Source organism: Pseudorca crassidens, chromosome 3 (assembly GCF_039906515.1).
Source record: "Pseudorca crassidens isolate mPseCra1 chromosome 3, mPseCra1.hap1, whole genome shotgun sequence".
Classification (NCBI taxonomy): Eukaryota; Metazoa; Chordata; class Mammalia; order Artiodactyla; family Delphinidae; genus Pseudorca; species Pseudorca crassidens.
The window spans coordinates 70,162,938-70,186,578 of NC_090298.1; the positions used below are offsets into that span (position 1 = coordinate 70,162,938).

At 41.2% G+C, this 23,641-nt stretch overlaps 1 long non-coding RNA gene and 1 pseudogene across 3 annotated transcripts in view; one reads left to right on the forward strand and one right to left on the reverse strand.

Annotated features, from left to right (window-relative positions):
• The window catches only part of LOC137220740 (uncharacterized), a 145,033-nt gene extending 122,062 nt beyond the window's left edge, over window positions 1-22,971 (forward strand). For all 3 annotated transcript variants that reach the window (XR_010941770.1, XR_010941772.1, XR_010941771.1), the window contains 3 exons: window positions 6,018-6,169; window positions 10,612-10,725; window positions 20,767-22,971. This is a non-coding gene — a long non-coding RNA (uncharacterized lncRNA). The remainder of the gene's footprint in view (window positions 1-6,017; window positions 6,170-10,611; window positions 10,726-20,766) is intronic.
• LOC137220739 (small nuclear ribonucleoprotein E-like) lies at window positions 10,064-10,345 on the reverse strand (annotated as a pseudogene).
• Window positions 22,972-23,641: the final 670 nt, after the last annotated feature.

Consider the following 23,641-nt stretch of genomic DNA (forward strand, 5'->3'; position numbering starts at 1 on the left):
TTCCCTGGTAGCTCAGCGGTTAAGAATCCGCCTGCCAATGCTGGGGACACAGGTTTGAACCCTGGTCTGGGAAGATTCCACATGCCGCGGAGCAACTAAGCCCGTGCGCCACAACTACTGAGCCTGTGCTCTAGAGCCCGCGAGCCACAACTACTGAGCCCGTGGGCCACAACTACTGAGCCCGTGTGCCACAACTACTGAAGCCCACGCACCTAGAGCCCATGCTCCGCAACAAGAGAGTCCACTGCAATGAGAAGCCCGTGCACCGCAACGAAGAGTAGCCCCCGCTCACCACAACTAGAGAAAGCCCGCATGCAGCAACTAAGACCCAACACAGACAAAAATAAATAAAATAAAATTTAAAAAATCTGGGAAAGCCTATCTCACTCCAAAGTCCTTGGCCCACCTGTAGCAGCCTTTGAGAAAAATCCCAGGGTCACTGTTTTGGCAGGCCCTCTCTTTTGGAGAAGTCTTTAAATGGCCCTTTCATACTTACTGTTATGATCACTGTTGCTTTTCTGCTCTGAGCACCTATGCCCACTGTTCTGTTATATAGATGTGAAGATGAAATTGCTTCAGAAATAAGGAGATGCACAGAGGAATAGAATTGGAACGAGGTTTCTTTTTCTCGTGGCAGGAAAGCAAGAATTTGGGGATGCAGTATTGCATCTGAGTACTTTTTTTTAATGATTCAGCCCACTTCTGGTATTCTCTCCTCAGACCTGAAAGTCTGGTTCCAGTATCAAATGTTGAGTTTTTTTTTTTTTTTTTGCGGTACCCGGGGCCCTCACTGTTGTGGCCTCTCCCATTGCGGAGCACAGGCTCCGGACACGCAGGCTTAGCGGCCATGGTTCATGGGCCCAGCCGCTCCGCGGCATGTGGGATCTTCCCGGACTGGGGCACGAACCCGTGTCCCCTGCATTAGCAGGCGGACTCTCAACCACTGCGCCACCAGGGAAGCCCCAAATGTTGAGATTTTTGTTGTTTGTCTTATCAGATCAAAGCGACTCACAAATACAGGTCAATCATCTACAATCTCTTTCAAGTTGTTGCTTTTGTTAAAGAAAACCAAGAAAACAAAACCACTGACTTGCAGAGGGTACAAATAAACAAAATAGAATTAGATTTAAAGAAAGGAAAATGGGCTGACACAAAAAAAGTCACCCTTTTCAGAGTTGAGTCATAAACTTCACTAAATGTTCTCTACTGAGCTGAACTCCCTACAAAAGCTTTAAATATGTGGGGGCCAAAGGGCCACAAAATAAAATACACTGAGGGTCCTTTTGCTACTGAATCAAGTTCGGTTTGCCCTACACTCACCAAGCCAAAACGCTGAGACACTGAGATTTTCAGCAGAGAGGAGAAAGGGATTATTCGCAAAACACGAGCATCCTGATAGAATGGTAACACTTACTTAGAGAAGAAAAACATTTAAAAAAAGTTTTGTTAGCAAATATACTTGGGAAATACTGTTACAGAACCAGGTTCATTTTGTCCAACATGCAGCAAGGCACAATGCTGAGATGCGGAGGCTTGCAGCAAAGAGAGTTTATTTGCATGACAGAGAAACAAGGAGGCAGAAAAAGAAGTCGTAGATCTGCCTCCCCCAAGGCAAGGGCCTGGAGTATTTAGAGGATAACAAACTAAGCAGCAGGGCGGTCTAAGGCCTGGGGTCAAAGTGAGGGGCATGGGGGTGTGGGGAAAGGTGATTGGAAAAATGTGCTGTAAACAGTAATCACTGCTCTGTGCAGGTGTAACTAAGCTCTAGGCCTCTGCACATTCAAAACATGGAGGCACTTAGCATGATCTGAGGGTGGAGTTTTGGGCCCTGTGACGTCAAAAGGTCACCCAGCAGACACTGGCGCATGCCCAGTTGGAGGGTCGGTGGTCCTATCCAGTCTTAACCAGCTCAGCTTGAACTAGACACAGCTGACTCCAATTCCTGGAAAACAACTCATGCCATGTGCAGTTTGGAGGATGCACAAGTTCTTTTGTAGCAACAATTACAATGACCTTGATTAGCTAAACTAGGTGAAATAGATTTGACTAACGATTACCCATGGTTTCACATTACCCTTATAAATGTGCCCTCATCTTGGGACATTCCTATCTTAGAGACGGTATGTATCCATACGTGCAGGGGAAAAAAACAACAACAACAACAAGCCGGATGGCTAATTTATTGGAGAGGGAGAGAATCAGGGATAGACCAGAGAGCCTGACGTGTCTCTAGGACAGAAACAGACATCCATCAAGAACCAAAGTCCTCTCTCTCTGCTCCTCACCCTCTCCCCTTTCTCTGTTTCTTTTCCACATGAGCAACATAAAGTCATCACAGGCCTGACTTAAGTTCAGGAATCCCTTAGACTCACTAGATTTGGCAAAATCCATTTCTACATACTGGAAAGAAGGAATCTGATTGGCCCAGGCCTTGTCCAATCATCTGCAGGTAGGTGGGCGGGGCCAGAACCAGCCACTCTGAGAAGGCGCATGATGGTCAGTCCCTCAAGCGTCCGAGCTCTCTCCGAAAGAGCCTGAGGGGCCCTTCCTCCTCCCGACAGGCAGAGTACATCAAGTTAATTTCCTTAGGAAGTGTATTCCGTTTACAATATGCTGTAATTAATTTCCAATGCTCAGACTAGTTTTCTTGTCATGTAAGCAGTAACCACTACACAGCAAAAGGATTCATTTTGGCGTAGTTCTTCAAAAGGTACACAGAATTCTTCAATCCACTCCCACGACCACCACCACAAATCCACCATCCCCCCTTCCTCCCTTCCTGTCTGTCACCTCCCCTGCAGCCTACAACAGAGATAACTGTAAACACAAAGAACATATCACTGGCCTGATAGCAAAGAGGGTAATAATACCTCCTTCTAGCTTTCTTCAAAAGGATATCGTTGCACAATGAATACACTACTGTTTATTGAGTACTTTGAGTTTCTTGGAAATAGTCACTGTATAAATACAAAGTACTATTACTGTTATCACCACGTTTAACATGTGGTTAATAGTGGAGAAGTTCTTTTGCAGTCCTAGCTGTAAATTCTTCCCTTCTTCTTTAAAGCTGTTCCAGAGGCTTTGAACAATGATACTATAGTAACAAGTCAAGTACATCACCGTGCCCAGTGAATAACACCACTCTTGATTAATGGCACTTGTTCAACGTCACACTGACAAAAGTATGAAGTGTTAAAAAAAATAGAGTTTCTGCCTACTATGATTTTTTTTTCACTATTTAAAACACAGGCATCATCAGAGCTGAGTTTTTTTTTTTTTAAGCTGGACTTTTTTTTTTATTACCTTTTCGTCTATTCAGTTGCTGTTATATTTTTCATTCGACAAGTACTGTGCTTTTGTCTCACACTGGTGCTTGCTATCAGAGTGTTATCACTCAAGAGATCTGCTGTAGGATCTGCTAAGCATCTCCGCAATCAGCAAGCCAGGGGGCTACCCTAGCACAAGACCTCTACCCAGGGTGGAAAAGGAGGAGGGTGGGAAAAAGGAGGGCAAGCACTGCTGAGAGTCACACACTGGGTCACAGCTGACAAGGAACAGCCAGGTGCTGCGAATATCTATCATGGAGCCATCGGTAAATTGTAGGTGACTGGAGGCATACTTCACGGTGCTGTATCAGAGTTTATGTATTTTACTAACCTTATTTCATTGGGTTGAAGCTATACAGTTTTATGAGCCCCCCAATACTCTACTAGTTGGAAATAAATTCTTCCTCAGCTATATATCAGAGGATGACATTGCTGTTGGCCCATCTCTCTGAGCAAATGCTCTGCTTGTATTTCTTCTTTTTCTTTCAGCCTCGGGATAGGGTGCAGGGGTGTGGAGGTGGGAGTGTTTCTGCATGATGTGCGGGAAGGAAACAGCTTGTAGTTCAAGGTGAGGGAGGCAGTGCAACCCAAAGGCCAGCTTTAGCCTCTTGTCCCATCCCTGTCTTGCAAATTGTTCAGTCCACTGGCGATTTGAATGGTTAGCACGATTGTCAGCTATCTCTCCGCTCCAGCTTTTCTCTCTCCTGGCAGGAACTCTGGGACACAGACTTCGCAAACAGTAATAATAACTCTACTTTAGCTTTCACATTTTTGCAGTTGTTATTATGTCATCATGGTAAATGACCATAATTGACCCCCACAATGAAATGCTGCCAACATTCATATGAATAGCAACTGCAATCGTGCAGACTAGCAGTCATGTGCTTTGCAAGTAAAAATTGTGCTGAATAGCCGAAATCTCAGGTTCGTTTGGGGACCTGAGTATTTCTGAGTTATAATAGGAAATGATTTGTTTCTGAAACAGAAGAGTGCTGCATACAGAAACCTAAATAGCAGGTCAGGGTGAAGTAAGTATTAAAGGGAGATTTCCAGGATTTGCAGGAGCCCTTATGTCTTTGGGGGCTGATTTAGATAGAGAGTGATGAGTCAGGAGACTCCACCTGAGCACGGAGATCTTGTAATTCTATTTCTCATCTAAAGGGCACACACAAAATACACACATATACACTCACACGCACGCAAAATTTAACCATCTCTACCATCACAGAGTTAGCATTCACCTTTTCTGACCTTCTCCAGAACTGGCATGCAGTAAGGATATAACAAAACAGTGAAGAAAGAAGTGACAATGCCAAAATACATATCAATTCTCTGACTGTAACTGTGTATTTCAATATTGTGCTTGGGATGCAATTCCAGCTAAATTAGCCTCGACAATTTTCAGCTTATTTGGTTGAGAAATCAAGATCATTTCAAGATGGTTGTTTCAATAAATGAATGAATGGGTGAATAAAGGAATGAAATCTCTCTATCTGATCCTATTTCTAAGGAACCTAGTCTATCACAGAATGCCTATGTTTTATTGGGCTTTTTTTTTTTTTCTCAAGCTGGGCACCATGCCCTTAAATAAAACACGACCTAACACAGAAAGCAGGGACCTTGAAATTAGCTTTACATAGATTAATGCAATCTAAAGAAACCTTGCTGGTTCAACCATTGTCAAGCAGATCCAGTTAAAATTACTCACACAGGATTTTGAAACCTGTCCCAAAGTCTTCTCTTAATTCCTTCTTATGTTCCAGAAACAAACTTCTCTCCAGTTCTGCTCCTCTGCATAATGAGAACACCTTTAGGGAGAACAACCGGCAGCCTCACATCATTCTTGCTACAGAAACTAAGGAAGATCATGAACTTTTCATTATAATCAGATAATAATAGAAATTATTCAACTATTCCTGTGATTCCCAAATTATAGGGAAATTGAGAAAGAACTTTGCCTGGACAGTTTCTAGCATTTTAGATCAACTGTTTACAAGAGTAAGTTTCCTGTGGCTTCCTGCGGCACGAAGAGTTATCTCCCCAGGATGACCTAGGACAACCACAGGAAAAATACAGTTGCCTTTGGACCATTTCCACCTTTTAAAAAATTCTCCTATCCCCTAGTTCCCCTATCGATCAGTGACTTCATTTGCTCAGTGGCCCCTCAGAGGGGTTCAAATCTACATGGTGTCCACGACTCCTCCCCACCAACCCACGACAAGCAGATTTTCTCCCTTACTCCTGTCTCTCTCTCAACTCAATCAAAATGTCCCCATTACACTAGTGTGGCAAAGCTAGATATTACCAGAAAACTTATTTACCAGAAAGCTTTTATGCACTGGGCTGTGAAAAGCTGTAACTCTCCTAACAAGTATTTTCAATTTTAAAAAGGAGTTTATTAACCCAAATGAATCTCTTATTTTTTAAAAGGATAGAGATATTTTGTTCAGGGAAGACTTGTCTACAAGACTCTCCTGAGTCTGCTCCGGCATGCTAAAAATCAGCAACTTGATAACCTATTTCTGAAAAGTTCCCTGACTTCAATTTGAATTTCAAAGTTCAAATTCAAGCATCTTAACGTTCTTAGTTTTACTCTAAGGTGAGTTAAAAACAAACAGAATAAAGGCAGAGGCATATAACTTTTCTAAATTGCATTTATTGTTTGTCTCTTTTTCTTCCTATTCTTACCAGAACAGGAAGGAATGACTGAAGGGCAAATAATCACCCCCTGGTTGGAGGCTGACTTACTGTTGGCCAAGCAAGGACTGGATCATCTCTAACTGGACTGGTCAGTCCCTGTGGGCAATAGAGGTGCTCCTCGTGGAATTTGCAAGTGGAGAAAAGTATGTGAAATTTTTCTTGCTTATGTTGAATTTTTTGAAGCTCGTGCATTCCATTATTAACTCAGTGTGGTGTTGTTTTGACCAGGGAACTGTTAGCCACAAGCCTGGACTACCAGCCTCTGTGGTCACCTCTCATTCCAGTGGGAAGGAGGCTTCTCTTTCTCTTGACTTGGCCATGGACTATCCCATCTACCTCCTCTGTGTTCTGAGTCTCCTTCCCTGACCAGTGATTCTTATTTAATAGCTAGGCCACTACACTAGTCAAATGTGCAAAGAAAGTTAAGCTTTCATTTTCTGTGTTTAAAAGATGCTCATTAACCCAAATGGCTATTGTATGTTTTAAATGTGTGGTCATTTTCTATAATTGAGTTCATCTTATCTCTTAAACACCCACTTATGAGTTATATGTGTGAGAAATAGTAGCTCTTACCACCTTACAGTTTCATATCTTTCATTTCAAGGTGGTCTATTTGGGGGTACATGCTTAGTCTTTCAAGGTTGTTCTCTTGCCCCTGAGTTACCCCAGGGTAGCACTAGGGTACATGGGAGGTGGGTTATGTTCCTTTGTGGGGCTGGGGAAGCGGGGGAAAGTTACGGACTTGCAGTCACAGTCCCATGTGTTGCACTCTGGATCTTGGAAGAATGTGGGTAAAAGTGGCTAAATCTCCTGAGACATCGTGTTCCCGTGGCTGATATTCACGGTCCATCAATTTGCTTCTCATCTCAAATACCCTATACTTTGTAACCTCTTCTTTCACGTCCCACACCTCTGGCTGGTTCAGGGATCATCTCAGCCTCTTCCTCGCCTCACCAAGGCTTATGGATACTTCTGGATCATTTGCACAATGTGTGCAGCCATGAGGAACCTGGAGTGTTATCTCATGTCTATTTAAATAAACATGTCTTCTACTAGGCTTGTGGTGGAAAATGGTTCTAGAATAAATGTTTGGCTTCTCCTAAAGGCTTGTATCCTCCCATTGGCCAGTTCTAAGAAAACAGGCCACTAGCACAGATATACTAAGATTCTTTCATTTCTCTCTGGATGTTTCTACCTCCCCAGCTTCATTCAATGCTACTCCCCAAGTTTGACCTGGAGTGGGAACTCCTGATACCCGTGCCTGGCGGCATGCTTAAACTTCTCTCTCTCATAGTCTTTCCAATTCCCCTTGAGTTGGAAGGGCTGGATTTTCACCATGTAGTAGGATCTTCCTTTATATTACATTCATGGCACATGATAAAACTGGGAGCTCAGTGAATTTAGAAAATCTTTTGTTTTCCTTCCAAGACTTCTCTGGCTTCTAAGATTGTTTTCAAACTAGGTGCTCAAAAGTTCTACTCTGGGAAAGAAAAGCTCAATGTCGGCTCTTTATTTCTCTTTACAGTCTGCCTATTTCATGCCTAATGTTTCCAGATAAAAATGAGTGTTTCTGGATGACTAGAAAGTCCTGTACATGAAAAAGCACAAGAAGAAAAGTGCAATGATATATTTTTTTTTATTGGCGTATAGTTGCTTTACAATGTTATGTTAGTTTCTACTGTGTAGCAAAGTGAATCAGCTATACGTATACATATATCCCCTCTTTTTTGATTTCCTTCCCATTTAGGTCACTGCAGAGCATTGCAGTGAATAGAGGTCCCTGTGCTGTACAGTAGGTTCTCACTAGTTATCTATTTTATACATAGTATCAATAGTGTATATATATCAATCCTCATCTCCCAGTTCATCCCACCCACCCCCCTCCCCCTTGGTATCCATAGGTTTGTTCTCTACGTCTGTGTCTCTATTTCTGCTCTGCAAATAAGATCATCTATACCATTATTTTTAGATTCCACATATGTGCGTTAGTATACAATATTTGTTTTTCTCTTTCTGACTTCACTGTGTATGACAGTCTCTAGGTCCATCCACGTCTCTACAAATGACCCAGTTTCATCCCTTTTAATGGCTGAGTAATATTCCATTGTATATATGTACCAAATCTTCTTTATTCATTCCTCTGTTGATGGACATTTAGGTTGCTTCCAAGTCCTGGCTGTTGTAAATAGTGCTGCAATGAACACTGGGGTGCATGTGTCTCTTTGAATTATGGTTTTCTCTGGGTATATGCCCAGGAGTGGGATTGGTGGATCATAGTATTATTTCTGTTACATATGCTTAACATGTCTAACTGATGCTTTCTCTGCCATCTTCTTAGGTGGCTTTCAGAGGAGATACTCTCACAAAATGCTATGATGAATGAGAATTTTCCCCCAAACCTCTCTCAGTCACAGTTCCTGACCCAAGTCTTAGATGATTGTTAGAGAGTCAGAGGATAACTTGATGCCTTTGCCTTGTCACCAGACTGGGAGCTCCTCAAAATGCTGGGAATATCTTGTTCTTCTTAAATCCTCAAAATCTAACATAAACATTAGCCATCAGTTGAAATTGATCCAATTTTATTAAGTACTTCTGAAAACTGAAGTGAATGTTCTCCCTAACCTGACAGTCTGTTTTAGATAATTATCATTTCTATAGTATTTCAGAAAATATTTGTATTTCTCTATATGTACTGGACCATCTCATTTAAACCCATAAATTTAATACACTTGACACACCAGTGATGCTATCTCCAGCCCAGATCTCTTTCTTGAACTCCAGACTGTATATACAATTGGCTACTTAACCTCTTAACATGATTGTCTAAGACTGGACAACTGGACAACTGACTTTCCCCTTCACTCCTGCTCCTGCCACAATCTTCCCCAGCTCTCCTCCTACCTTTTCAGCTTAGAAGCTGTATAATCATCATTGAGTCCTCTTTCTCACACCCAAAATCCAATCCATCAGAAAATCCTGTCTCTTTATCTTCAAATAATATTCAAAATCCACTCACCCGAATTTAATTACATCTCCACCGCTGTCATCTTTGTCTAAGGTACCGTCATCTCTCACCTGGATTATTGTCATTGCCTCCTAACTAGTCTTCTTGCTTTCAATCAAGTAGTCTATTTGCAAAAGAGCAATAGATCATATCCCTTACTTGAAGAAAAAAAGCCTCTATCAAGGTGCTTAAAAGGTCCCAAATGAGCTGGCCTCTTGCTACTTCTCTGACTTTCTTACTATTCTGCCTCCTGCTTGCTCTTCTCCAGTCTTACTGGCCCCTTGATAATAACCAGCAAGCATGATGCCACCTCAGGGACTTTGCACTTACTGTTCCCTTGGCCTGGAATGACCTTCTCTTAGATACCCAAATGGCCACTCCCTCTCCTCCTTCAGGTCTCTGCTTAAATGTCTACCAGTGAAACCTTGCCTGACCACTCTAAAATAACACACTGTCCCCGGCACTCCCTATTCCCCTTTCCTGATGTATCATTTTTCCATAGCACTTACAATTATCAAAATAGTATACCTTTCCATAATTGCTTATTAGATGTTTTCCTTTTCTAGAAAAGAATCTACATTAAGGCAAAAATATTTTTATCTTTTTTATTCACAACTGTATCTCCAGCACCTAGAACAATATTTGACACATGGTAAGGGCTCAATGAGGATTTTTTGGGTGGATGGAAGGATGGATGGATGGATCAATAGATGAATGGGTAGATGGATACAAAGATGTATAGAAAGAAGGAAAGCTTTCCAGATGGGACCAAAGCAATATGGAACACTAATTTTCATTGTTTTGTACCAGCAGAGTTTATTGGCATTTGTAAGGTATTTCTGGAGTTATTCTGAACTAGAGAGGGAATATTTTTTTTTTTTAATAAAAACAATCCCACAGCATTTATTGTCATCTGGTAATAACATAAAGGTGAGCAAAACAATATGAATAAATGCTTTAGAACTACACTTCTAACAAAGCACACCTAAAAAAACTGTATTGCCTTCTCAACAATTTCTCACTTCATTGATCATTTCTAGTTGGAGACACTTTGGAGCAGAGTAATGTTATCTCCTTTTAGCATGATCCGACCCAGTTGTTTTCTTGACTTTGTTTTAGAATGAATTTCTTCTGCATCATCTAATACGAGGTTCATATACTCATCAAAACCAATGATACAGCCCTCTATCCGCATATTCACTTGCTCATAAAGCCACACCTCAATCCGAGATCTATTTTGCAAGTATCTGAAGATGAGATTGATTGGCTGCACCATCACCTTCTGCACCTTCTGGCCCTGGCCTCAGTACGCCATGGTGGAAGCTCACAAAGACCCGAGAGGGAATATTTTAAATGAACTTGTATCTCTATATTCATTTCTTTGTTGCATATTTATTAACTGCCACACCTTGAAGGTTCAGCAATAAACAAGATAGACATGGTCCTCGCCATTAAGGAACTTACATTTGGAAATATATTCCAAGATTAGAAATATCTCCCAAGGTATTACAAGATATTAACAGAGTTAATATTGTTTTAATATATTACTACACTTTTCCTCTTTTGCATTTTCATACACAGGATACAAAATCTTGGAAGCAGTGAGCATAGTTAGGAGGCAATGGCAAGAATCCAGGCGAGAGATGATGGTACCTTGGACCAAGATGACAGTGATGGAGATGTAATTAAATTCGGGTGAGTGGATTTTGAATATTAGTTGAAGATAGCCCAGATTTTCTGATGGATTGGATTTGAGGTGTGAGAAAGAAGAATCAAGGATGATTACATGGTTTCTAAGCTGAAAAGGTAGGAGGAGAGCTGGGGAAGACTGTGGCAGGAGCAGGAGTGAAACAAGAAGGTCAGTTGTCTGGACGTGGACAATGCTTTGGACCTTCCAAAGTCAGGATAAGACACAAATTGGTCCCTTGATTTAACAGCCCAGATACATTTTCAGCAAGTCTCCAGAAAATGGGAATTGATATAATAATATTGGTAATGATAGAAATAGCCAAAAGATCGTTTATTATGTGCCAGGCACTATTCTAGTCACTTAAGCAAGTTCCTAGCTAGAAACTACATATCCTTTGGCTATGGGTATGACCATCACTAGGTTGGAGTCAATGGGATGTAAGTGAAAATGGTATGTATATAAATTCTGAATTGTCTCCAACTTGAAGACAAGCTGCTTTTCCTGGACTTTGGCTCTTATTTCCATGAGTAGGACTTTTATGAGCCAGCAACCCAGACTTCAACTTTGTAATCAATGGTGGGGCTACAAGATGAAAGGAATTCAAATTCCTAAAAGTTTGTGGAGCACAGCTACCCGCTGTTCTAAATTGGCCTGTTACATTAGAGATAAATAAGCTTCTCTTTGAGATTGTTGGATCTCCTTTTTTTCTAGGAATATAGCATTTACTCAATTAATATGCACAGTTTTCTGAGTTGAAATGATTGTAGCATTAACCAGGCACACGTAGAATTTTATTTTTATATTCTTTTTTACAATTATAAAAGAGCAAATTTCTTTATTGCATCTGGGCAGCTGTCTGCCAATCAGATTGTTGCTCTTCCTTCCTTCCTGGACGCCCACCCAAGCTGGAAGAAAAGTGATATTCAAGGTGATATGTGCACAGTAGATGACACACGACGTACGTATTCAATACATTCCAATTATTATCACTATCGGGCACTGTTTCACCACTCAATTTCTAGACCAAAGCTACATTTCCCCGTTTTTCCATTAATTCTCAGTCTCTCATTCTGACCATAAAAAGTGGATTACAGTTTGCTCTTATAGCATTCACCAGTAAAGGATATTTTGATTCATTAGACGCAGCTTTCTTTCTTTGCTCCTCTGTGCTATGTTGCAAAGAACAACCTTGTAATAAGTTGCTCCCACTTCACTACCAAAAATAAAGTCTTCTTTTAAAATTAAATACTTTCATTTCAACTATGATAATGCCAAATTTGGCACAAATAATTTACCAATTCAACCTCAAAGTCTCCCCAAAACATTGGATTCAAGAGTGCCTAAAATTCAGGCAACATTCTCCTGGGGAAAGCATTCATATATTAGAAAGACCCTAACAATCAGGGATCTAGATGCCACCTTTCCCATCTCTACTGCTATCACCACACCCCTATGGTCAGCACTCGGTCCTTCCGTGTCTTTCCATAGCTCTTATTGTTAGCATCGTTCATTTGGAACTCAGCATGTGATTATCATTATAGTTGTTTATCTTTTTGAATGCAGGTTCTGTCTCTACATTTTGCTTGTAAGACAGGCATGGCGGCATATAATCTGATGTAGTCCCAGCCTCTAGCACAGCCGCTGCAGGGACAGAGTGTGCTCAGTAAGAGTGGACTGGTGATGCTATGTGTAAACACTGTTCTCATGGAGCCCAGTGTTTCCAGGAAGCAGGGCTGGGAAGGGACACTTTTCTCCACTAAACACACATACACACAGGCACACACACAGACACATACATATATAAATTATTTAGTGATTACTAAAGGTTAAGGAGGCCCACAATTGTGTTTGTTTGTTTGTTTGTTTGTTTTTCTGATGAGCCAGTGTTTAAGCTTATGCTGCTCCCCTCAGGACACCTCTTGAATTGTAGTTCTTAGCTTAATAGGCAGTACTTGAATCTGATTATCTCAAGAACAGAAGATCAGAGGACTGATATCTAATAACTGATAAGTATGGGCAGTATTTTCCAAGAGTATTAGCATAGATAAAGTTCTCATTTCTATCTATGTTCAGGTGGAAAATATTTGAAAGCTCCTTTTCCCATGTACTTTGCTGATCTGTAATTATCAGGTTTACTAATGTTTATTATTTTTGTTTACTTTGTAAAAGTTTATGGTTTTAACTCTGTGAATAATATAGAGAATGATATTAACACAATATATCACAAAGTCTGGAAGGGGAATGTACCAAGATGACATTCCTAACAGATGTCAGTTTTATGTAAATACCATTGTAGAGGCAGAAGTCAGGATAATTCAGGCAAAATAAAAATAAGTCTGCAATTAAAAATCCATCTGAAAGTCACTTTTTCCTTTTACTGTAGTTGTTCGGAACAGTCTTTAATTTCATAATTCATCAGAAAGTCAATCTAGGAAAATGGTTAAAGAAATAGGCTGCGGACCTGCCTGGATTTGAATCCCAGGTCTCTCACTCACTAGCTGTTAAAACTAGAGCACATCATTTCTCTGCACTTCTATTTCTTCCACTGGCAAAACTGGAGGGGAAGAGCGTCTATCTCACAGGGTAGTTCTGAGGATTGGGTGAATGAACGCATACAAAACATGGAGCACATGGCCTGATGCATGGTAAACAAAGGATATTGGCTATTATTTGGGGATGACAAGTATTCTAGATAAATCAAGTGTTGAAATCTCCATTTGACTTTTCACTTTCTGATGCGAGAATGTCAACCAACATTTTTATCCTATTTGAAGATTTAATTCCCTCTTGTCATCTCCAAGGGAGTTCCACTTTAAGAAGAAAATAACCTAAGTAAAAACGCAGTGGAAGATAGGGAAAAAATCTGCTGTGATTCTTCTTTTTCCAAAAGATTTTAAAAATTATTCATGATTAATATTGCATTGCATTGCCTACATCTTTAGTCTTTAGGAGGACTGAAAAGGGATAACCCTAGGGTTAATAGTAAAACAGAAAAATGGCCCTGTGTCTCATCAAAGTGTTTTCTCCCCCTCATGAGGGGTCTATCCTGGGTCCTATTGCCACTGTCTCAGAGGTCATCCAAGCTTGAAGAATGCCCACTGAGATGTTAATCTGCTGTGATTTCTTCAACTGTAGTTTCATTTTAGTAGAAGACACCTAGAAGGAAAAATGCTGGGCTGGTTTAGTGGGGATCTACTGTTTCATCCACCCATCACATACCATGCTTCTTTCTTATGACAACTGCCTTCTCCCCTAGGCCACCCACTATGTGCTCTATGATCCTGCCTTCTGATCCAGGAGCTGGCATTTGTCCTTGGCTAGGCCAATATTCCATCCTTGAGATTTTTAAACTTGGGACAGAGAGAGGCAGAGTAGTTCCTCTTCTGGATTAAAGATGTAAGATATTAAACTTGGGAAGCGTTGGTGGCCACATTTACATCACATGGAGAGAGCTAGCCTACCAGAAGAAAGGGGAATGACACTGATACATACAGACCAGAGACATAAAGAGCCTGGGAAACATCAGAGATGCTGATTCCACAAGACTTATTTTCAGGGGTGGTAAGGAAGGGATGCCAAGCAGTTTTCCTGCCCTTCCCACAGCTGTTTTTAGCTCTTCTTTGGAGTCCAGAAGACACCTCCATGCTGCCCTTCAGAATCCTCCTGACCTAATTTCTTTTGCCAGCCATACTGTGGCTACTGGTTCAATGCAGGTTTCTATCAACTTCTTGAAGCTGCATTTCAACAGCATCTCACAGAAGGCTAAAACTCTACGTCTCGTTTCCTACTTGGGAACTTGTGTGACGCCACAGTGTGGGAAATGCTCCCTATTCCTATATGCACAATATGGAAGTCCAAGGGACTCGGTGCTTGTGGAGCCACCATTGACCAGTGGAAGTCAATGGATAAATGCTTTCGCCTTTTGTCCCCAGGTGTATTTCATAAGGGTCTCAGAGAGGCTGAGCACCAGTCACCCAATCCCCTGGTGCAATTAGGGTGGCCAACTTTAATAACTGTTCCTTGAATTTGCTTTTCCTCCTTCCTTGTTTCTCTCCCTCAGGCCCCATACCCCTGTTCCCTAACATCATATTCCCAGATAAATTCTAAGGAATCCTTTGTGTCAGGCCCTGCTTTTGAGGGACCCAGGCTAAGACAGCCAGGATTCTTTCAGCAAATTTCCTTCGGGTTAGATTTCAGTCATAACTAATTGGAATGAGTTTAAAAAAGACTTGATTTCTAGTCACAGTTAAATAGCTAACACACTAACTGTGACTTTGGACACATTGAATGGTCTGTACCTCGGTTTATGCATCTATAAAATGGTAGAATTGGGCTCATTTCTAAGATTCCTTTCATCTCTAAGATTCTATGATTTGAAGAAAAAGCTTCATGTCTCAGAGAAATGAATCTCTAGTGGTGGCAATGCAGACACTGGGACAGTCAGTCCCTCCTGTGTTTCTGGTCCCCCAGTATTCACGTTCCTGCAACACCATGTCAGAACAAGCCCTTGATTTTCATGTGGCCCCTAATCTAGGACATCAGGGAGGAACTGGTGATGGTGGTTACATGTGGGAGTGGAGTTTATAAATTATTTCCCCAGTCTATCTGAATCTCTCAAGCTGCTACAAGAGAATCTTTGGATTATTCTTGGTGTAATATTAATTATATTCTCATGAAAAAAAATTCTATGAGAAGTTCTTGGAAGTCTCTTTCATCAGTGAAACCCTGAGTCTCATAGGATTCTGGAACACTCCTGCAGCTTCTCTTGGTTTCAAGATTCTCAAACTTGAGATTTGGACTTCAGTGCATTTCTGTCTTCCTCTACACCATACGTCAGACTCTTTCCCTGGGGCCTTCAGTTAATCAAGTGCACACATTCCCTGGTGACTCCTGGCTAGGTATTCAAGGCACCTCTGTCATCTTTTTTTTTTTTTTTTTTTTTTTGCGGTACGCGGGCCTCTCACAGCCGCGGCCTCTCCCGTTGCGGAGCACAGGCTCCGGACACGCAGGCTCAGCGGCCATGGCTCACGGGCCCAGCCGCTCTGCGGCATGTGGGATCTTCCCGGACCGGGACACGGACCCGTGTCCCCCGCATCGGCAGGCGGACTCTCAACCACTGCACCACCAGGGAAGCCCCACCTCTCGGAGCGGCTGGGCCCGTGAGCCATGGCCGCTGAGCCTGCGTGTCCGGAGCCTGTGCTCCGCAACGGGAGAGGCCGCGGCTGTGAGAGGCCCGCGTACCACACAAAAAAAACAAAAACAAAACAAAAAAACCCTCTGTACTGTGAACTAACATCTGAAATCCTTGTCTTTGGTGAGGCCTGGTCGCTCTTCCAATTCTTCCTTCCACTTCGATAGCTCTCCAAAGATATGACTGGGGGAGCAGAGAGTGCAAACATTTATATGGTTAAAACAAAACAAAACTAATTTTAAAAATCCTCACATCTGGTGTAGGAAAAATACAGATTAATGACCTAAAGAAATCAAAATAACTGGAGACATCACCAAGGGCAAAGTCCTAATACCCCAAGCCATTTTGAAGACTGAGAGTATTTGACAAACAGTGAGAATTGAGACAGCAAAATCACAGCAAGGAGCTGCAGTGAGGCAGTGGAGGGCACATGGTCAGAGGAAAGGGGAGACAGGAACGTTTAACAGTAGGACAGAGAGAATGACTTCAGAGTAAACAGTGTCTAGACGATCCACGTGTCTGGACAGCAATGAATCCCAGACGTGTTGTCTGATCCACCTAAGACCAGAGAGGTTTATAAAATCCTGCTCACTTAGTGGCATTGAGAAGGCAGTGATTTGTGGCAAAAATTTTTTGTGGAGCTCATTTTATTAAAAGTATACTACATTACCAAGTTTTGCATGAATTTGTACAGTAGAAAATAAAAACAGAAATGACCAGGGCATTTTAAATGCTGTCGAGAAATGTGTTTGCTTTAGAAACTAATCACAAAAATAGAGACAAAGACATTTTTTGCAAAGCATCTGTCAGCTCTGATTTTTTTAAAAAATGGCTTTGGGATTTAGAAGAAGATCAAAGGAAAATGCAATCGAAGCTGCTGCTATACATGGCCCATGCTGGCTTTCCCAATAGGCAAACTGGTCACAGGTCTCAACAGAGGAAGGAGGTAGGGAACAAAATCAGAAAGAGGCAGGTTCCTCTTTGGTAAATGTATCCAGAACTTTGCAAACTGGAAAGCATCTAGAAGGAAACTATTTTCATTTCCACATCACTTTAAGTAGTATCCTTTTGAAAACTAAGCTTTTATTTTGAACTGTATATGAACATGGGGGGAGGGCCAGGGTCTCCACTGGTGGCTTCTGTGAGGCCCTTCCCAGGGCCAATAAGGAATCCCAATGGACATAGTGAAATCTCTGAACTGGAGACAAGATGGGATCAAAGTGGCTTGAACCCAACCCCATACCCAATTCTGCCCAAGCTAGCATTGCCTCGAAAAACAAGCGAGGGCCCCACTTTCTAAAACGTTACTTTTTAGTGTTTCTGCTCCTTCCTTTCTTCCTCTCTTCCTTCCATCCTCCTATCCTCCCTCCCTCCCTCTCTGTATTTCTCTCTTTTTCCTTCTTTCTTTTTTAATCGTGGTAAGAACATTTAACATGACTTCCACCCTCTGACATTTTAAGTGTGTAATATAGTGTTGTTAACTGTAGGCACAAGGTGGTACAGCAAACCTCTAGAATTTACTTATCTTGCATCACAAACTTCATGTCCATTGCACAGCAACTCCCTACTACATTTTCTTTTTTTTTTAATGTTTTTTATTGGGGTATAGTTGCTTTACAATGTTGTGTTAGTTTCTGCTCAGATGGCCAAGAGGCACATGAAAAGATGCTCAACATCACTAATTATTAGAGAAATGCCAATCAAAACTACAATGAGGTATCACCTCACACCAGTCAGAATGGCCATCCTCAAAAAAATCTACAAACAAGAAATGCTGGAGAGGGTGTGGAGAAAAGGGAACCCTCTTGCACTGTTGGTGGGAATGTAAATTGATACAGCCACTATGGAGAACAGTATGGAGGTTCCTTAAAAAACTAAAAATAGGGCTTCCCTGGTGGCGCAGTGGTTGAAAGTCTGCCTGCCGATGCAGGGGACGTGGGTTCGTGCCCCGGTCCGGGAAGATCCCACATGCCGCGGAGCGGCTGGGCCTGTGAGCATGGCCGCTGAGCCTGCGCGTCCGGAGCCTGTGCCCCGCAACGGGAGAGGCCACAGCAGTGAGATGCCCGCGTACCGCAAAAAAACCCCCCACAAAAACCTAAAAATAGAACTACCATATGATCCAGCAATCCCACTCCTGGGCATATACCTAGAGGAAATACATTATATTTTGATAGTTTACAGTAGGTGGTAAAAACTGAGAGTCGTTTCCTATTGAAATATTTTCTGAGATTATGGGACCAAAAAAAGTTTCTATATCTAAAAACAACTGAGGACTTGATCATTCCTTGCCGTAATATTCATAGACATAGAAACTAAAAATTAACCAATTATGGGAACTTGATGACTCAATACATTTTTTTTCCCATTTGCCTCTATTACCATATTCCCACACAAAAATTTTTCAAGTAATCTCTTCCCTTTATGGAAACAACTGGTGGATTGTATCCTGAGATACATCCTAAGGTCTTCCTCTTTTCCTATGGAACACTAGGCATTTCCCCTCAGGAGAAAGAATGCTGGGGCTGGTGTATCTAATCCAGGATGACTAATCCTGCACTCTTACTGCTGACTTTAGTTCCCAAGAAATCCTTTTATGTGTTGGTTTGGAGAAACTCTGACTGTCTCACTCCTCTTGGTGATTGCTCTCTTGACTTCCTGTTGAGTTACACATTGGCTATAAATTGCCCCACACCAGAAAGGGGATCTTTTAAAACAGGAATTTTCCTTTAAGTTATTGAAATAATTACAGGAAATGGTTAAAAGGTATTAATAACATTTCAGAGGAGTTTACATCATGTACTCTGCAAAACAAATGGTCATTCCAAAGGCCAAAAGATGGAGTACTAAAATTCCAATGGCATTCTGGTATGGAACTAAATCCTCTGAGAAACAAGGGGACTGGCTTACTCTACAGCCCACAAAATTTATCACACTCCAGGGTGTAAAGCAAGGCAAAGAACTTTATTTTCCGGGTTATGTATTTCGGTAAATATGTCTCTGTCCCTAAAAGGATGTTAGTTTTAAAGGCGCTGAACACTTTAAGTTCCCGAAGACTCTGACATTTCGAGGTGACTGCAACTTGCCCACACAGGCAGAACAAAATCTCTATTTTCCACAGAATTTTAAATCTGTTACTTCATCTTACATTAACAGCACTTGTAATAACATTTATAAAGTGAACATATAGATGTTACAATACTAAAAAGACTCGTGTCTCTCATTTCCTTTTCTTTCTTATTGGGCAGAGCAGGGGATTTAAAGAAGTAAGAAATGAGGTGCCTCTTGAAAGAAATTTGATTAAAATAAGCCTTGGGATTCTGTTTATTTTATAGGCTTCCCCCCCACCCCACCCCTTGCTTCACTGTCAATTCAGAAACTTGGCTGTGAGGAAAAGGTTGTTAAACATTAAAGAATCCATCCGGATTTTTTGAAAGCCCCTGCTGTCATGGTTCAGCCACTCAATTTGAATCTTGTCTGATATGATTCCTGAGAAGCCAGGCGAGAGTTGGCTGGAGAGAAGTGACCAAGCAGTTCAGTCGTTCTCAGCTCCGCTAGAGAACCAAAGCGAACAGCAGCAGGACTCCTCTCCTGCCATTCAGAATTGAGGTGGGACCACCTGGGGTTTCCAGTTTTAGAATATAACTCTTTGGGCAATTAGAAAATCTCTGAGCATCCGTCTCCCCTGGCATTTAGGAAAATTAATAATATTAAGCATTTCTAAAATAAGAAGTGGGTTATAAGATAGGCCAATGTACCACTAGCATAATTTGCTCCGTTACCTTTTCCCCAAAGGAGCCTCATCAAGGTACAGTCCTACAGCATTAATGCTTCTGAGCTCATAGCCCTGGAATATCTATTTCCCACAGATTCAAGACAATGAAACTTCATTATCATGCCCCCTTATTTAACTCCAATGCCCAGGACAATGATTTGTTTTAATGTCCCAGTCTAAACCTCCTGCAGCAATATTTTTTCAGGTAATAGCTTCCATTCATAATGCTAACAGCTCTTGAATTCTCCAGTCAATTTGGCTGTTACGAGCCTCTCTTTTCTTTGACTTCCTAAGCTTTACACCTTGCCATATGCAGTGCAAACTAAATTAAAAAAAAAAAGCACAAATTTTACATGTGGCATTTGGGATGATTAGATAATTCGAAAATCAACTGGAGATTTGTTCCCAAGGTACATATATTTCTTCTGAGTTCTCCATAAACAAGAATGAAAGAACATTTTTAAAGTTCCCCAAAATTTAAGTAAAATTCTTATCAACGATTAATAAGATTTTCAGTTCCTGGAAAGAAAGTTACTTATTTATCATTTCAAAACCCTTAAGCTTCTCAACCAGGTTCCTTTACAACCTGAAATTTATAGAAGACAAAGCCTAAAATCCTTTCCTGGTCTAGAACAGATAACCTTATATGTGCTTAATTTGTGCTATATAACAGCATAGTAAAATAGAATGACTTTGAGGTACAAAGTTAGAATGACCGACCTGGTTTTAATTCTCAAATCATTACTTACAAGCTCTTTGTCCTTGGGAAATTTTTCTCATCTGAAAAATGGGGTAACAATATTACCTAACTCACAATGTTGCTGTAAAGATTAAAGATTTTAACAGGCATTTTTAGTTGTATCTCTGGAATTCATTTATCATTTCCCCCTGGCCAAAGCATTAATTTCCATGTAGGGCCTTTGTGATCCCAGGCAAGATGATCCTACCCTCTGGCATGCAATCTAAACTAAGCAATCAACATACCTACCCTCTGGCCACAGAGATAGTTTCATGATGTTTTGAACCAGGGTGAATCTCAGGACTTTTGTTGACTATGTCACTACAAATAAACTCTTTTTCCAGCTAGACAAGAAACAGAAAATACGTAGCTTTGAGTACTTTGGACAAGCATCTTAGGACCACGTGGGAACCAACAGAAGGGTTGAATGGTCAAGCTCATCTTCACCTGATGCCAACCCAACGTCTGGACTGTCCGGTTACATAACCCAATAACTCCCCCTTGTTTAAGTGCGTTTGAGGAAGGTTTACTACTATTATTATTAACCTATATTGTAAACACATTTGGGAAACAATTAAATGTGACTTTGTGTTGTTCCTCTAGTCCCTGTATGTAGTATTTAGTGGGTGAACATCCTCTCCCCACAGCACTTTGTGAAGACTCCAGAAGCCCCCTGGTTGCTCTGCTCACACTCAGGCAATAGAAAATTCTACAGTCATTTTGAGTCATAAAACAGTGTCACTTGAGAAATGTAGAGTCTCAAACGAGAGGAAAACGATCAAGAGAATGAGTGGAATGGCTCTTACTTGGCTGCTGGGTGGTAAAGTAGTGTTCTGTCCTTCTGCTCTTTTGGGCCAGTCATATGTATTAATAGAAAGTGGACACATCTGTGAGTTCTTCATCAGGCCCCACTGGCCCTCCCTGGCCACAGCGTTCATGACCACGAAAGGCATGTTTCCTTGGGCTCACCTTTCTCTGTTCCTCATCAGCTTCTGTTTCCCTGACCATCCACACCACAGAGCTTTCTGGTCAGTATTCCATCACCCTGTGACAGGAGCCTGATCGACCCTATTCGAAATAACTTTTTAATGTTATAAAATCACCCACAAATATGCAAAAGTTGTAAAACTATTAACTCATATTTGAAAACATTCGTTTGCCACCGATTTTTATTTTTATTTTTTTAAATCATGAAGACAGTTAAACATCAGCGCAAGTCTAAATGGCCTGAAAATTAAGGAGAAAAAAACAAACAAAAAAAAAGATTAAGAGAACAGGTAACTAAAACTAAAAACAGACCAAACTGCTTCAAGACCCACGGAATGTGGCAAATCTGCTCCCATGGTTCACCCAAATTAGCAGTACATGAAAAAACTGATAGCTGGGAATATTCATTTTTAACCAGATTGAAGTTTCAATTTGCTTTCGATGAAATCCCCTGGCACAACCTGTGAGATGGCTGTGTTCCTAGGTCCTCCACCTATGCCCTCCCCACTTCACAAAGCTCCTGCTGTAGCTGTACCCTCCCTAGAGACATTCCTTCCTCTGGACCACTACTTATACAAGTAGCTATGGAAGCCCTGGTTATTCCCCGAAACGTACGGTGCTGCTTACATGCAAACTTTCAGCAAAGTACTGTTATCATTCTATCTCAAATTTCTCCAGTCCAACAGCTAAAATTTTCAACTGCCAAAATCAATACTGCTTTGATTCTACTTGGGTATCAGGTTATTTCTGAAAGTGTATTTTAAATTTTTTCCTGAGGTACCATGACCTTCTTCTGGACACCAAAATGTGGCATCTTGGCTCACATCTATTTTCATCATGTAGCTTGGTGGATGTTAGCTGCGGACCCTGAACCTAAAACATCCATGGTGGTAGGAACATAAAACCTACCAGCTCCCTTATTTCTCTGGTCCTATTGTGGTACAGAAACAGAATTAAGAAAAGTATGGTCAATATTCTTAATTATTTGTCATGAATGAATAATCAATCCAAGTAAAATATTCATTCCTCTACCTCTCAATTTTAAGTAATTAGAATTTTGGGTAGAGTGCCAATGTGTATTTAGATGTTCCAATGGTGATTCCTTTCTAATCACAAGTCAGTATAATTTTCTTGGCCAAAGGACTAAGGAGGAAAGGAAACTAAGTGCTTGTTCTCCCCAGGGATTTTATATTCTTAGAAATACCCTTGCTGAAGTCTTACTATTTATTATTGCCCTGCACTTTGTAGACCACCTAGTACCTCTCTCCCACGGCTCCCATCTCACCAGGAGAAGGGTTCTCAAAGAAATATCCATGAAATCTCAGGGCATTCTGAAGCCATCCTTCCCCTCTCCCTGTTCTCCATGCATCAGCATTTATACTCCCTTGGCAGATTTCACAAAAGGCTGCACACCAGGAGAGGGAAAGGTAATGATGTGTGTTTGTCTTATGGGTGTGCTCACATTTCAAACTTGTCTACAATTCCAACAAATGAAAGGAGTTGTTAAACCATAACAAAAGCTAAATAAAAAGAAATGTTAAACTGTAAAATGAATAAAAACTGTCATTAGGTGTAACCTAAACAGTCTGTGTGTGGTTTCTGGGAATGACAAGTAAACAATAAACATTAAATGTTGTCAAGTAGCTTCCACAAAAAGTGTTTCCATACATGTGCAAATAGGGAGATGTGCAGTTGCCAGCGCCCGATCCCAGGAGCTTTGTGGGCAATCACATGGGCATTGAGTAGAAAGCCCCCCATCTGCCAGATTTGCCTTTTTTCCTCCAGTAAAGTTGACAGGAATTCTCTCCCTCTAATTGAATATCCAGTGGCCCTTTACTCTCTTTTTGGCCGCTTACTTAACAGAGCTCTTGAAATAATTGTTGGAAAAACGAGTCCCCTTTTAGATTATTTTAGAGGCAGACTTTTTTAAAGCTGAAGAATGCAGTACCAGCATTCATAGCATGTATTCATAATAAAAACGGAACTCTCTTTCCACTTTACAGTGACAAGGTCATGCAAAAATAAATACCTGGGTGATTTCTTATTTTTTCCTTTCCGTGAATCAGAAGCCCCAAACTCTAATGCCCACCACGACCAGGCAATAAATGAGTGCAGGGCTGGCTGCAAGGTGAGTGTAAACCACAGTGTAGGGAGGGAGGCTTAACATAGTGAAAAGTGTACATTGGTCCCAAGGGTACAACCTTCTCCAGCCTGTAAAATCTGTGCTGCCTA